The sequence below is a fragment of the Parasteatoda tepidariorum genome, chromosome 9, assembly GCF_982258835.1.
Source record: "Parasteatoda tepidariorum strain Cologne lab strain chromosome 9, Ptep-v5.0, whole genome shotgun sequence".
NCBI lineage: Eukaryota > Metazoa > Arthropoda > Arachnida > Araneae > Theridiidae > Parasteatoda > Parasteatoda tepidariorum.
In genome coordinates this window covers 91,454,975-91,469,344 of record NC_141763.1, presented here as the reverse complement: position 1 = coordinate 91,469,344, position 14,370 = coordinate 91,454,975, and the positions used below count along the sequence as shown (strand labels likewise).

At 30.3% G+C, this 14,370-nt stretch overlaps 1 protein-coding gene across 1 annotated transcript in view; it reads left to right on the top strand.

Annotated features, from left to right (window-relative positions):
- Nucleotides 1–14,370, top strand: part of LOC107453597 (fibroblast growth factor 8) — a 90,752-nt gene that overhangs the window by 38,578 nt on the left and 37,804 nt on the right. The gene's annotated exons all lie outside the window — the stretch shown is intronic.

Sequence of the window (14,370 nt, the reverse complement as noted above, 5' to 3'; positions counted from 1 at the left end):
AATAAGTAACTGAGGCGTGGTAGCTCAGGGGATAGAGCGTTGACTTTCCAATCAGGTGAGCCGGGTTCGAATATTCCAAGTGATCAATCTATGTCTTTCTTCTTTTTTCCCTTTGTTTGATTTTTCGAAAGGATAAACGTAGCATTTATTTTTGCATGAAATTTGAAAAAAAAAATCTTAAGTTATGAAAACGCTGCTTCAAAATCATTTTATAAAATTTGATTTAAAAAAATTTTGTGCAATGGAGAAAAAAAAATATATTTGTGTTCCTAAAGTTCAAGTTGTAAAATTCCTAGCGTGTTGACAACATAATTTAATGACTCGAAATCAATTGATATGTCATTAAGATATGTTTTAGGCACGCTTACTAATTTGTGTGTGTATTTTTTTAAATTATTTAAATTACTCAGTAGTATATATAACATATTTTTCCCTCCAAAACAAAGAGAAAGTCGATTTTCACCGGTCAAATGTTAATAATCACATAATAGCTTTGGTTAATGTTCGAAATATTTGTCATATCTGATTTGATATTATTTTTTCGTTGATATTGTTATATTTATTCGATATTTTTATATCTGCTGAGGATATATTAGGAGAAACATCAGTGTTTGGAGTACTGTTTGAATGCATACTAGGCAGTTGCACTTGACCTTAAAGAAACTTTGATGTAGGGCATACCGGGCAATGACACTTAACTAGACCTAGTATATATTTACTAAACCGACTATGCGATTGTCAACATTCACCAGTAAGAAGTCAACAACCACCCATTTCTGTCGGTCATTCACAGTAACATACATTTTTAGAAAAAGTCGTATTTTTTATATTTTATGAGTGCGCAAAAGTTTGATAAGGCTTAATATAAAATTTTCCTACCAATTGATCCAAGTGCAGCAAATTTATTCATATTATCTTTGCGGTTTTTTTTATTAAGCAAAACATTAAAAAAAAAGGAGTTTTATCTAACATACATAAAAAAAGTAGCTTTTTATATCTATCTTTTATTGATATTCTCAACGATGAAATCTCCAAAATGATAATTGTGAGAAAAATGTTTATTTTCATTTCTCTTTTGCTTTATATTATTTCTAGTTTTTTTTTTCTTTCGTTCGTAGTTTAATAGTTGTTGATCGTATTCAGAATGAATCTAGTTTTGTTTTCCTTGAAAATGGTCAGTTTTTTTCACTGGAAGAATGTGGATGGAGTCAAAATAAATAGCTGGCGAATCACAATTAAGTTTCCGATGATGTATAAGCCAAACAAATGCGGAAATTTCACGCAATTAATACCAGCTGAAAATAGAATTTCTCGGAAATATACATGTTATATATATTTTTTTAAATATTGTTTTAGTATTTTCCAATCAATTAGGCGTTACACTGTTAGAATTTTCATTCTAAAAAAATATTCGGCAGCAGTCTGCCGATCCAAAGCTTACGGTAAAGAACATTTTTTACCGTTACGGTTCTGAGAGTGTTTTCTAAAAACCATGAATACAAAATTTATGTGTTTTTTTTAAACCATTTACAACTAGCATGGTTTCCATACTGTAAAAAAGGAATTCAACTGATGAGCCCTAAATCCCTAGAAGTTTGACACCACATATACGCGAGTCCTTTTCATATATAACATTTATAAGCTTATTAAATATCTATCTATCTATATATATATATATATATATATATATATATATATATATATATATATATATATATATATATATATATATATATATATATATATATATATATATATATATTAAAAAATCCTTAGCTTTAGGAGTAAAACCATTTTCAGAGTTGGAATTCCTACTTCCTACGACCAAATTAAGCACGATCAAGTATTTTCATAAAAACAACAAAAAATTTATTCCCCATTGTTATTTGTCATAATAATTTTCATTTGCTTATTTTTGCTGATTTGACTAATGTTTTATTCGAATTTTTTTTTTTATTGAATTGTAATTGACACAAAAACGAAATAAAAACTGAAAACATTTTATGTATGGGGGGGGGGGTGATAATTCATGGGTAGTAATTTTTCCCATCGACTACCGGACACTGGCGATCAATAGAAAACTCTCAATCGGACGAAATAATTTTCCTGGCCCTAATATTCAGGTAAAAATACAACTCCTTCCTGAGCTTCCTTCGCCTTCGCTTAGAGTCTAAGGCTTAAACCATCTAATTCCGGCAGTGACCATTTAACAAACACAGATGGCGCCTCATTGAATGATGACGTCAGAATTCCTTTTTCCGATAAGACATGATAGGGATAAAAATGGAAAGAAAAGAGAAAATAATTCCTGACGTCATCATCTGTACTCCTTTTTTTAATACAAATATAGATTCACCAGAGCTTTTTATAGCTCTGTCGCGTTCATTTATGTTTTTCAAACTCTTCCTTAAGTAAACTAATACCCAGGAACTTTTCAAAAAAAAAGGACCCCCTTTATCGTACCTCAACAACAATTGAATTTATAGAGGTCATTCTTTTCGAAGTTCTTCTTCTGTTCCATTAGGTTTTATCACATTTTAAGAGCATTAAGTTCTTTTTATGAAATAAATCAAAATTGCTCGTAAATTCATAAAAATGCTTTATTTAATCTAAATGTAAACTTTTTTTTCTTCGAAATTTTAAGCTGTTAAGAATAAAAATTGTGACGCCTAAACGGTGATCTAACGGTCCACTAATTTTATACGCGTAATTTCTATCAAAATTTTATTGTAAGAACATAACTATTATTTACAATGAAGAACACTTGATGTTGAAAAGTAATTATTTTAAGTTTATTTTCAATAAATGAGAATTTAAAAAAACTAAATTATAAACTAATAATATTTAAAACTTAAAATTTCTATTATATTTATATCTTTAAATTTTATTTAGAATGATATCTGTTCCTAAAACTAAAATTAAAGTTAAAGTTAATTTGTTAAATAGTCTAAAAATTAAATATTTTATCAGTTTTCCAAAATTTTCTCTACAAAATACCTTAAGCTTTATGTTAATTATTACAATTTAAAAGAATTATTGCCACAAAAAACAGTGTACTCAGTATTAGTGTAGTGTTATTATTACAGATTTAAAAGAACTATTACAATATAGAGTTATATGCTGGGCTTTAAATTTCTAATTTATGTTTGTAAAATTTTAGATTTTTTAAGGGGGAGGTAACTTTATTTAAATTTGTTATTTCAATTTAAATTCTTTCAAATTTTATATTGTGCTAAATAATTTGCTTGCTTCAAAATATTGAATTTACTTCAAACTTTCTCCTTTCCAAACAAACTGAAAAGTTTTGTCGGTTTTCGCCTTCACAGAAAAGTGGAGATAACTTTTCCTTCTCTGATTGTTATAAATAAACGATTTTGTGTAGAATTTAAATGTTTTGAAAACAAACTTTTCTTTTTAATACAAAATATTTTCCAACGCTGCAGCGGCAGTATTTATTCTCACTTTATCATAAAAATTCTATTTAAAAATTGAGAATTTGATTGATGCATTTAAAAATAGAACGATCAAACAGCATGCAATAGGGATGTTTCCTAAGTTTGAAAAAATCGTGAATTGTATTTTATTATCCTTTCAAGTTTTTATTTTAGTTTAATTTTCTGAAAGAAATATCTAAAATGTTGATTGGTATTATTAATTGTTAATTAAATCAATCGAAGAATTAACCGTTAAACGATTAATAACCGTTAACCGTCAAACGATAAACTTCTCAAGAGTAGGCCCGTGTGGTGAAACTTTCTGGATAGTTACCATTTACTAGTTATCATAACTACTTATGGAGCGATTCAAGTTTAATTTACTTAAGGTGATTAATTATTACATTTTTCTAAGTAAAGAATTGTTTTCGTTAAAACGTTAAAAATTAATCCCAGCAATGGCTGGTCGATACGAATTCCGCTTCCGGCTTGCAATGACCACAGTGCTGACGTAAAATATCCTCAGTGGTAGACGGATAATTGGTTAGAATCCACTTGCCGTCAGGCTAACCGTGGGAGGCTTTCGTGGTTTTTCTTTCCACGTAACGCGAATGCGGGTTAATGCCACCAAAAGATCCGCCACAAAGGCAAAATACCTCCAAGGAGTTCCCTTGTCTTCTGGATTGGATTCAAAATTACAAGGCTACGGAATTGAACATTAGTAGTCGTAAACCCAAAAATAATTGGGTAGGCTTTTGGACGTCGGTTACAGTAAGAAGTTGTTTTATTTTTAGAAAAATTTAAATTTTGATTATTTATATTGTTACAACTAGACAATTTATTGTATATGATATACAAATATAATTAACTATATTACTTGTCTATATAGACATACATTTTATTTATTTGCATGCATATATCTATAAAGGCAGTGGCAGAGATAGATGAATAAAAAATAACAATCTGCGGAAGGGGCGCAGTCTGTCGGCGCCATTGCAAAGAAAGGAATCATCCCCTCCTCCCCTTTTGTTTTGTTTATACTTTAATCCTTCTTCGCCCACGCTTCTTTTATTTATAACTTTTTTTTCTTCTTCTTTTTCTCTTTTGTGTGACGTCTTTGTAGATGTCTTTTTCATTATTGTTTGTTATTAAATATTCTTTTTTTTCTTTCTTTCCGACATTGGCTTCTTTTCCGGAGATCGAAGAATGTCACGAGCGCTGAGCGTGAGTTTGTAGTCGAGATGAGTACATCTTTCATGTCCGCCGGTTTCAATCTTCCTTGAGATATGTTTTTAAATTTTATGAATGAAGTAAATGCATTTTGTGAATTACTCTTGCTCAGTTAGCGTTCGTGACTCTTACATTTACGACAAATATTTAAATGCGCATCACTTTTTTCTTTTATCGCTTTTTTTTAAAAAATTTCGTTAATGAATATTGCTAAATTAAAATAACAATTCTTTTCATGAAGTTTATTATAAAAAAGTTGTTTTCTGAAGTTTATTTTATAACCGTCGTTGAAGAACCGACCTAATTTTTGGATTTACGACTACTAATGTTCAACTCCGTGGCCTTCTAATTTTGAACCCAATCCAGAAGACAAGGGAACTCCTGGATCAAGTATCGGGACAAATTTTGCCTCCATGGAGGACTTTTTGATGGAACTAACCCGTATTTACTTTACATGGAAAGGAAGACCACGAAACCTCCCACGGTTACCCTGACGGCAAAGGGACTCTACCCCATGATCCGTCTACCATTGAGGATATTTCACATCGACACTGTGGTCGGTGCAAGCTGGATGTGGCTTTGTTTCGACTAGCTATCTCTGGATTCGAACCCGGTTCACCTCATTGGAAGGCGAACGCTCTATCCCCTGACCATCGCGGCTCTTTTCTTTAGTTTAGAAATTATTACATAATGTTTTTTTTTTTTTTTTAAATTTTGTACTTGAAACACCCTGGAAAAACTCCGTATCAAATGACGATAAAAAGAGCCGACTTTTTTTTATCGTATTTTCCCTACCGTACTTTTTCCCAATAAAATTTATTATGATATATTTTTTGTGATTTAATATGTTATAAAAAGAAAATTGACTTTTATGACATAATTATATTGATATAAATGACTTTTGAAACTGAAGATATGTTTCATGTATTGTTTCTCTTTCATGTATTAAGAAATATTTTTAACAAAGTTTTTATTCTAATTTTTTAAGGGGTTAATATATTATATTAACCTTTTAACTTATTGATATAGATACTTGTTTTAATAAAAGTTTATTTTCATTGAATTTTTTCTAAAAGAAATAATTTTTTTCCGTTTCACGCATTTTAAAAGAAGTTCATATTTTTAAGATAAAGCTTTAAAATGATGGTACTTGTTCTTATTACTAACTAACATTTAAGACTAATATTATTCATATTGTAGGTCCATAGACTTGGCCCTCTATTATAACTGCTGCATTTTGCATACTTTTTTTTTCGCGTGCATTTTTAAAGTACGAAAAATAAATTTAATCTATGACAATTTACAAAATGTTAAGTTAATGCTTGTAATACCTATTTCTATTAGCTTAAAACTCAGAATAGGATACCTGCAAGTGACGTAGTCTGGGTATCTTGATCCTGATTGGTTGTTGAAACGTGGCATTTGTTTACGTTAGCAACTGTTCTTTCCATTCTATTTCGAGTGAGCCAAGCCCGTCAAGTATCCTTTCTCTTAAGTGACACATTCTTTATTCTTTCACAAAAATTCTTTCTTAATGATTTTAATTCTTTCACTCTATATTTACACAGAGACATGTGGAATATAAACAAACTAATTATACATCGAAGTAATTATACATTATACACTGTATTTAATTAGCTTATCGTTAATTATCATTCTACCTTAGGTAGAGAAACTTAGCTCAACTTTAATACGCCATTTTGTTGATTAACATTAGCTGGCTCTGTCGTCATGGGTCACATGTGTTGGTATGGGAGGTCTTGAAATACAAATACCCAATTCTATTTTCTTTTGCTTAGAAATGTAGCAGTTTGAAACTTTCAAGTCCTAAAGTTGCGAAATTATAAATTAAAGTTCTAACATTTACGCATGGAAGTTCTTTAAATTTAAGACTGAATTGGATTTCAATGGATCGAATAACTTGCATCATTCTGTACCCAAAAAGTGTCTTTCGTTGATTTAGTCATAACACTGAAAAATAAAAATTCGAGTCTAATCCATCAATTCTGGAAAGCTTCCGTTTTTCGTCGTACTCGTCGAATAACTCATCCGTCTTCAGAAGCAAACCAACTCTCTTCTCCCATGGGTTTTTTATTATTTTTTTGTCGTTATTCATTGTTGCGTTTTTCCTTTTTTTTTTTCCTTCTCGCCCATAGGTTATTAAACAGGCGACGAATGTGAGAGATATTGGCGCCAGGCATGATTCTGCCTCACAAATGTCCCCGTCAGAATTATGTTGGCTAACGATATCGTTATTAATAAAACGGCACCAAAGTTATTTATGCGAGTTTTTGGTGTTTTTTTATTTATTTATTTCGTCGGGTTCTATGGGTGTGGTCCACTCCGGAGGTTAGACAAAGAAGTCATCTTCTTCGGTCTCGTCTGCCAAATAACCGAAGAGTTACGCGAGGGTTTTGAATTGACAGGTTGTTCCTTTTTTTTTCCACCACGAATTCCTCGGGAGATGAGAATTGTTCTTTTCTCGCCCTATTTACGAGCGTTAACATTTAAATTTTCACTGCTTGTATTTTTCATAAGCCCTGCGCAATTTGTTACAAATGCCTGTAATATTTGAAGTTTAAAAAATATATAATTACAGTCGAACCTCGATTTCACGAATTTTTCGATATCTCGAAGGAAAAAAAATTCCCTTCAAATTTCCTATACACTCAATGTTAAAAGAAACTTGATTTCTCGAAATTTTTTTTCTAATCCCTCGATAACTTATATCCCATAAATAGTGTAGATTTTTTTTTTTCTGAAAATAAAAAAATATTCCGAAAATCAATTCTCATAATCATAACCAATTCTCAAACAAGCATTTTCTGCAGTAGACACTGTAAGGAGATTTACTGAGAGGCAGCCGAATATGTCAGAGGAGACATTTAAAGCTATAGTCCACTTAGAAAGTGTTATAGACAAACTTTCTTACGCATCTCTAAAGCAAACAACAATTGAATCTTTTCAAGTGTAAAAATTGTTTTTAGAATAAATATGGAATAGTAAATCAGGTATGTAAAGAGCATTTTTCTTTATTCTACCATCGATTACACGCGAATTTTCGAATTCGAATTTTGGGTATATCGAATTTTTTCACCTCTCCCTTCAAGTTCGAGATATCGAGGATTGACTGTATTTTTAATGGCCTAACTTTCTGAAACTTTCAATTTCCAAACATTTTAACTACGGAAAAATGGCTCTTTTGATGCGAAAAACCCAACTATTTGGATTCCGAATCAAATTGCGGTAAAAAAATACCGGTATTTTTTTACCGCAAAATCCAGTTGGTCCCGGAAACATGGTTACGAGACGAAAATTCTGATATATTATAATTTTTACAGTAATAATTACCGTAAAATCACCGAATCAGTCTAATTCATTAAACATTACTGTAAAATTTACGGTATAAGATTTTAAGGTAAAGTGGAATTAGCGGATTTTTTTTAATCAAAATAAATATAAATTTTCCATCGTAATTGTTTATAATTTTTACAGTAATAATTACCGTAAAATCACCGAATCAGTCTAATTCATTAAACATTACTGTAAAATTTACGGTATAAGATTTTACGGTAAAGTGGAATTAACGGATTTTTTTTAATCGAAATAAATATAACTTTTCGATCGTAATTGTTGATCGTGACTAATTATTTTTTAATGATCTAGAAATAATTTCTAGATTAATTCTTAGTACGATAATTTCTAGAAATAATTTCTAAAGGTACCCTATAATTTCTAGCATCTAGAAATAATTTCTTAATACACATAATAAATTAACAACAAAGCCCTTCGTTTTGAATAATATTAAAAATCACAAACATAGTAATAACAAAATAATTTTGAAGCAAAAAATAAGTTTTCTATTGAATGATTCAAGTGATTCTAATATCAGAAATGCCAATTAAATACTCTACTGAAATTTTCAACATAAATATTAGTAAAGGTAATAAAAAAATATTGAATCGGTCATATTATTTTTAACGATATGACTTTGAATATAAGGATAAATTTCATATGAATATTCGATGGATTACCTGCATTTGCCCTGGGCAGTTCTATAGGAGGAATTTTATCTTTTTTAACCATTAAAAACTGAAACCGGTTTCAAAAGTATTCTTAATTCAGTTTTAAAAATTTAAAAACAGTAAAAAAATATCACAGAATTTTAATTTTAAAGCTTTTTTAATTGAATTAGTTTCAAATAAGATAAATTACTAATTAATTCGCCATTAAAATCCGTTATTTACGTGGACAGTTAATTTATTTGAAACAAATGCAAATATGTTAATATTTGTGTTGTAGTTCTTACCAAATACTTTTTTAGCACTATTTAAATGCTTTCGTCCATTTATTTTAGCTTAATTTGATCTAACTAATACTATTAAATCGTAAGTATGCGATTAAACAGAATTAATATACCGATATCCTTTTTGAATATTATTAGCATTAACTAATTAGACAGAAATTATTATTTGCAAAATCTTTTGACAAAATAATGGGTTATACAACATGCATCGACTAACAACGAAATAATATCTTTCGCTGAAGAAGTAATATATACAACTGCGAACAACCTACATTCTTTAAGTCTGAAAATGAATGAATAAAATATCGTTTTCATCTTTAAATATGAATGAAGCTGTCGAATGCCGCTTCCAGTCTTAAAACATTACAGTTGCAGTGAAATAACTGTATGAGTAAATCGGGAGGCGCGACAGATAATTTATTCCTCTATAATAACTTCATTCATTTTGGCAGCAGCTGACAAATATTGTTGGCGGGAAACAGGTGTAAGTGCTTTAATGTTTACTCTAGTGATAGATCAAGGTTAATCTCGTTAATGTTGGGAGGAAAATTCGCTATAATTTTTCATATTGGCAGGTCTTGAGGCATGATCCTAAGAAATTATTAACGATCTCTATCACGCCGTTTCTGTAGCATGAGAAGATTTTTTTTACTGATATATTTTTAATTAGAAAATTGTTCCATTTCTGTACAAAAAGTTGACAAAAATTTATTTGATAGTTTAGGTGAAAATTAAAGAATTTTCGCTCTAGAGCGATGGAATAAATAGATATGGATTTTTATATAGAACAGGAGAACCATAAATATTACATCGTTCTGATTAATTCATTTATTTTAGACAGCTCGTTTAATGAAACTAAAAAAAATCTGATTCGTTCATTAGTTTTTGACAGCTCGTTTTATAAAACTCAAAAATTCTGATTAATTCATTTACTTCAAACGGTTCATTTCATGAAATTAAAAATTCTGGATTAATTCATTCATTTGTGACGGCTTATTTAATAATATTCACAGTTATTGGTTAATTTATTAAAATTGTTATCTATTTATATTTTTCACACTCTTCGTTTATAACGTCGACTATTTTCGCAACTTAAATCAAATTTTAAAGATTTAACAATAAATTAGGATGAATTACGGATGGTATTTATTTTTCTGTGTTCCTTTTTTTCAACTTACATTAATTATTTTAATTACTTGCGAAAATAGAAATAAGTATATTTGTGCATTAACCGTAAATGGCATTAAGAACATGAAAAATATAGCTTAAAATATATAAATGATTAAATGCAGCCTTTTAAGTTTTGTGTCTGTGTTAAATAGTGACGCGTTATGTTTTCATGCTTTAAGGTGCTAATTCGTGGTTTTGTGTTCTTTTATGTGTTCTTGTTGGTTTCTCTATGGTTTTCCTGTGCATTATTATGCGTTAGTTCTTTCATTTTTTTTTCTTAATTTGTTTTTGTTGATTTTTTCATGCTTCTTTTCCCTTTAATATATAGGTTCTTGTTGAGTTCCTTCATGGTTTTCTTGCTTCCCCCCCCCCCGGTTTCTTTTACGGTTTTCTTGCGTTTTTTGTGTGTTATCGTTAATTTTTTTCGTGATTTTCTTGCGTTTTTGTGTGTTCTCGTTGAGTCTTTTTTACGGTTTTCTTGTGCTTTTTGGTGTGTTCTTGTATTTTTTCTGCGTGGTTTTCTTTGCTTGTTTTTATCTGGTTTCTGCATGGTTTTCCTTCGTTTTTTTTTTTTTTTTTGTGTTCTGATTTTTTTTTTTCTGCATTATTTTCTTACGTTTTTTGTGTGCGTTTTAATAAGGGTTATTTCATAATTTGCTTGCATATTTTTGTATATATTTGCTAGTTCTTTAAAAGTGTTTTATTTTTTAATTGTTCCAGTTGATTCCCTCTTTTTTTAGGGGGAGGACTTTTTATTAGTTTACTTTGTGTTCTTGGGGGTCCTTTCATGATCTTCTTGTTCTCGTTGGTTCGTCCTTCCAAAAATAAAACGTCACTTGTTGATTAGAACGAAACTAAGCAACATACCTTAGCTATCTTATTTCTCTAAGGTGACATCACGCGTCAAAGTTTGACAGGTTTTTCCCATTCGTCCCGCATAATGAAGTGGCCGAATGAGCTCTTATAAATCTTAAGTTTCGATATCATTCGCATTGCAATGTTCTCTGGCAAACTTTATTTCCTCAGTCAGTTAACTTTACGTAAACAACCTTTAACACAATGTTCATTGACATCTCTTCCTTATCGCTTGACATCTTTCTACCTCAAAAGATGAGTGGCGAAAATGCTCTTAAAAAAAAATTCCTTCCTTCATCTTTCTATCTGAGTCGGGGGTTGGCGGCAGCAGAGAAGTAGTACAGGTAGGAGAAAAAGGAAGATAACTACCTGTAGGAAATAATTGAGCTTGTTCTAAATCATCAGGCGGTAGATTGCAGTCAATTAAAGGACTGCTGAACTTGCCTATTAAAAAGTTGGAACCAATGATAAAAGACCCCGAGAGTTATAAATCATTCCTGAGAGGTTGTCTCTTATTTCACAAGTCCTTTTCAAGCCTTTATTGATAAAAGAAGATGATAAAAACTGAGAGGCTATTAAAAATACTTCATTATTATTAAAAGAATCTTTAGATCAGCGGTTTCTAATTTTTTCTTCCGTCTTCGGAACCCTAAATAATCGACCTTCTTCCGGCGGAACCCAGACTTAAGAAATAAAGTTTATTAAGGCAAATGTGAACATTAATACCTATAAAAGACTACTTTTAAAATATTTTTCATTGTTTTATCATTAATAACCTTCAATTAGGTTTTATGTCTGCTAGTTTAATTTGCAGTCTTTGTGCTGTAGTCTAGTATGAATTTGTTTTAGGTGTATATATGTTACTGTGAATGACCGAAATTGGGGGTTGCTGACTTCTGACACATAGTCGCTTTGGTTGACAATTACATAGTCGCTTTGGTAAATGTCCGAAATATATACTAATGAAGTTCCACTGTCCGGCATATCCTACACTGAGGTTTTTTAAGGTTCAGTGCCACTACTCGGAATATATTTGTCCAGTATACCCTACATTGATGTTTTTTAAGGTTCAGTGCCACTACCCGGTATACATTTGCCCAGTATACCCTACACTGATGTTTATTAAGGTTCAGAGCCACTACTCGGAATATATTTGTCCAGTATACCCTACATTGATGTTTTTTAAGGTTCAGTGCCACTACCCGGTAAACATTTGATCGGTGCTCCGGACACAAATGTTTCTCCTAATCTATCATCAGCAAATATTAAAATATCGAATAAATATAATAATATAAGCGAATAAATTAATATCAAATCAGATATTACAAATATTTCGGACATTCACCGAAGCGATTAGTGAGTGATTGTCGATATTCACCGGGGAAAGTCGACATTCTTTTGATTTCAATCATTCAAGGTAACATGTACATGAGATAGAAATATGTATGAATAAAATTATCCGAATTATGGCTGATTTCAAAATTGAAACTTAAAACAACGGCTATAGATGTTGCAAATGGTTATTAGGAAAACATATTTATTAAAGAATTTAATTATTTTATTTTGATTTAAGAAGCGTGATAGGAAATATAATAATGCAATATTTCATTAATGCTTGTATTTTATTTTTTTTTTCCTAATACATTTTCTCCTACTTCTACGCCAAAGAATTTCTAGTTCACGCATAAAACCTGCTTTAGAAATATACAATTTACATAAGAAAGCTTTTTTTTACCAATAACTAATTAAGAACTAATCGTTGCGCGAGTGTTTAAATAGATAAACGTAATAGAAATTTCTTTTACAATCATAAACTTGTTGTTCAGAAATTAACTTCTTTAAATATAGGAAATTTTATTAAAAATAATAAAAATAAATCATTATATTAATTCAGATTTTCTGGCAACTCTCTGTGCTACGGATGATTGCCCAACAACATCGCGCCGTAATTCCCCTTCTCCGCAAGTACGGTTTCTAAGCAGAGAAAACACTTATACAGTATTTACAGTAATGCTTTTCTAATCTTTTCGCTTCGACCATTAAAACTCAGTAGGGTAATAATAATAAGCATAATAATAACGTAGTAATAATAAACCGTGCAAAATAATTTTCCTTCTGAAATATATTTACTTTCAACGTTTCTTAACAAATAAACATTTTTCTATTATTATAAGGATGCATATTTAATTTATTCTTTTAAGAAAAGGGACAAAATTGTAACAAATCGTGAAATTAATTTCTGGATTAAAAAGTAAATAAAGCGAATGTTAACTCCACAAAAAGACAAAAAATGACCCCAAGTTTGCCAAGTTTTAGGGGTGCAATACACGTTATGTGTAAAAAAAAAGGATCAAAGTTAACCGTTTTCGTGGGCTTTTAGTGGGGTGTTATTTTATAAAATTATTTTTAGTTACATTGAATAACAAAATTCACTAAAATATCGTAACGAATTGTGGTAGTTTAACTTCTGCGCAAGTATTTCCCCCATCCAACTGTTCCTTTTTTTACACAAAACAAAATTAACTTCCCCCCATACACAAATAAAATTTTTAAAAATTTGATCATAAATAAAATAAATAAGCAATTAATTGTTGAATTTCTTTACGCTCGACTTGAAGTTCCAAAATTTCATTTCAAATGGAGTTAGTGAAAATAAACATTTATCACTTTGATAAACTGGCATTATATATTCAATAAGCGTTAGTCAAATTATTCAGAAACGAAATCCTTCAATGCCTATAAACTTGATTTATAAATCATTATACCGTCCTTATAAAAAAAAACGCTGTCTCATTTTAAATCCACGATTTCCAGCCATTCATTTTACTGACGAATTTCTCTTTTATTTTCACTTTTAGGGTATTTTTCTTCTCGATTTATCTTCTTTGTTGGGTGTAATATCTTTTGATACAATGTAACATAATGCTTGGGAAGAAATCTGACACGCGTTAATACTATGAAGAAAAACACTTAGTCTTGCGAAATTAGAAAGTTCGTCAACATCTTATTTTACTGATAAGAAACCTGTGTGGAATATTTTTGCGTCGTATCGTTTGGTTGCTCTTCGGAAATTCAATCTTTTTGTGAAGCTCGATATTCCATAGCCTGCTTGTTTTGATCCATTTTGTGGGAAATTAGTTATTTTATTTTATACTACTAATGTTTAACTCTGTAATTTTGAACCCAATCCAGAAGACAAGGGAACTCCTAGATCAGGAGATATTTGCCTTCGTGGAGGACTTTTTGATAGAACTAACCCCCCTTTGCGTTACATGGAGAGAAAATCATGAATACAAATACAATCGCTGGGATACAAACCCGGGCACTCCATTGGAAGGTGAACGCTTTCTCCCCCACTTCTCCGAAATTAGTTAT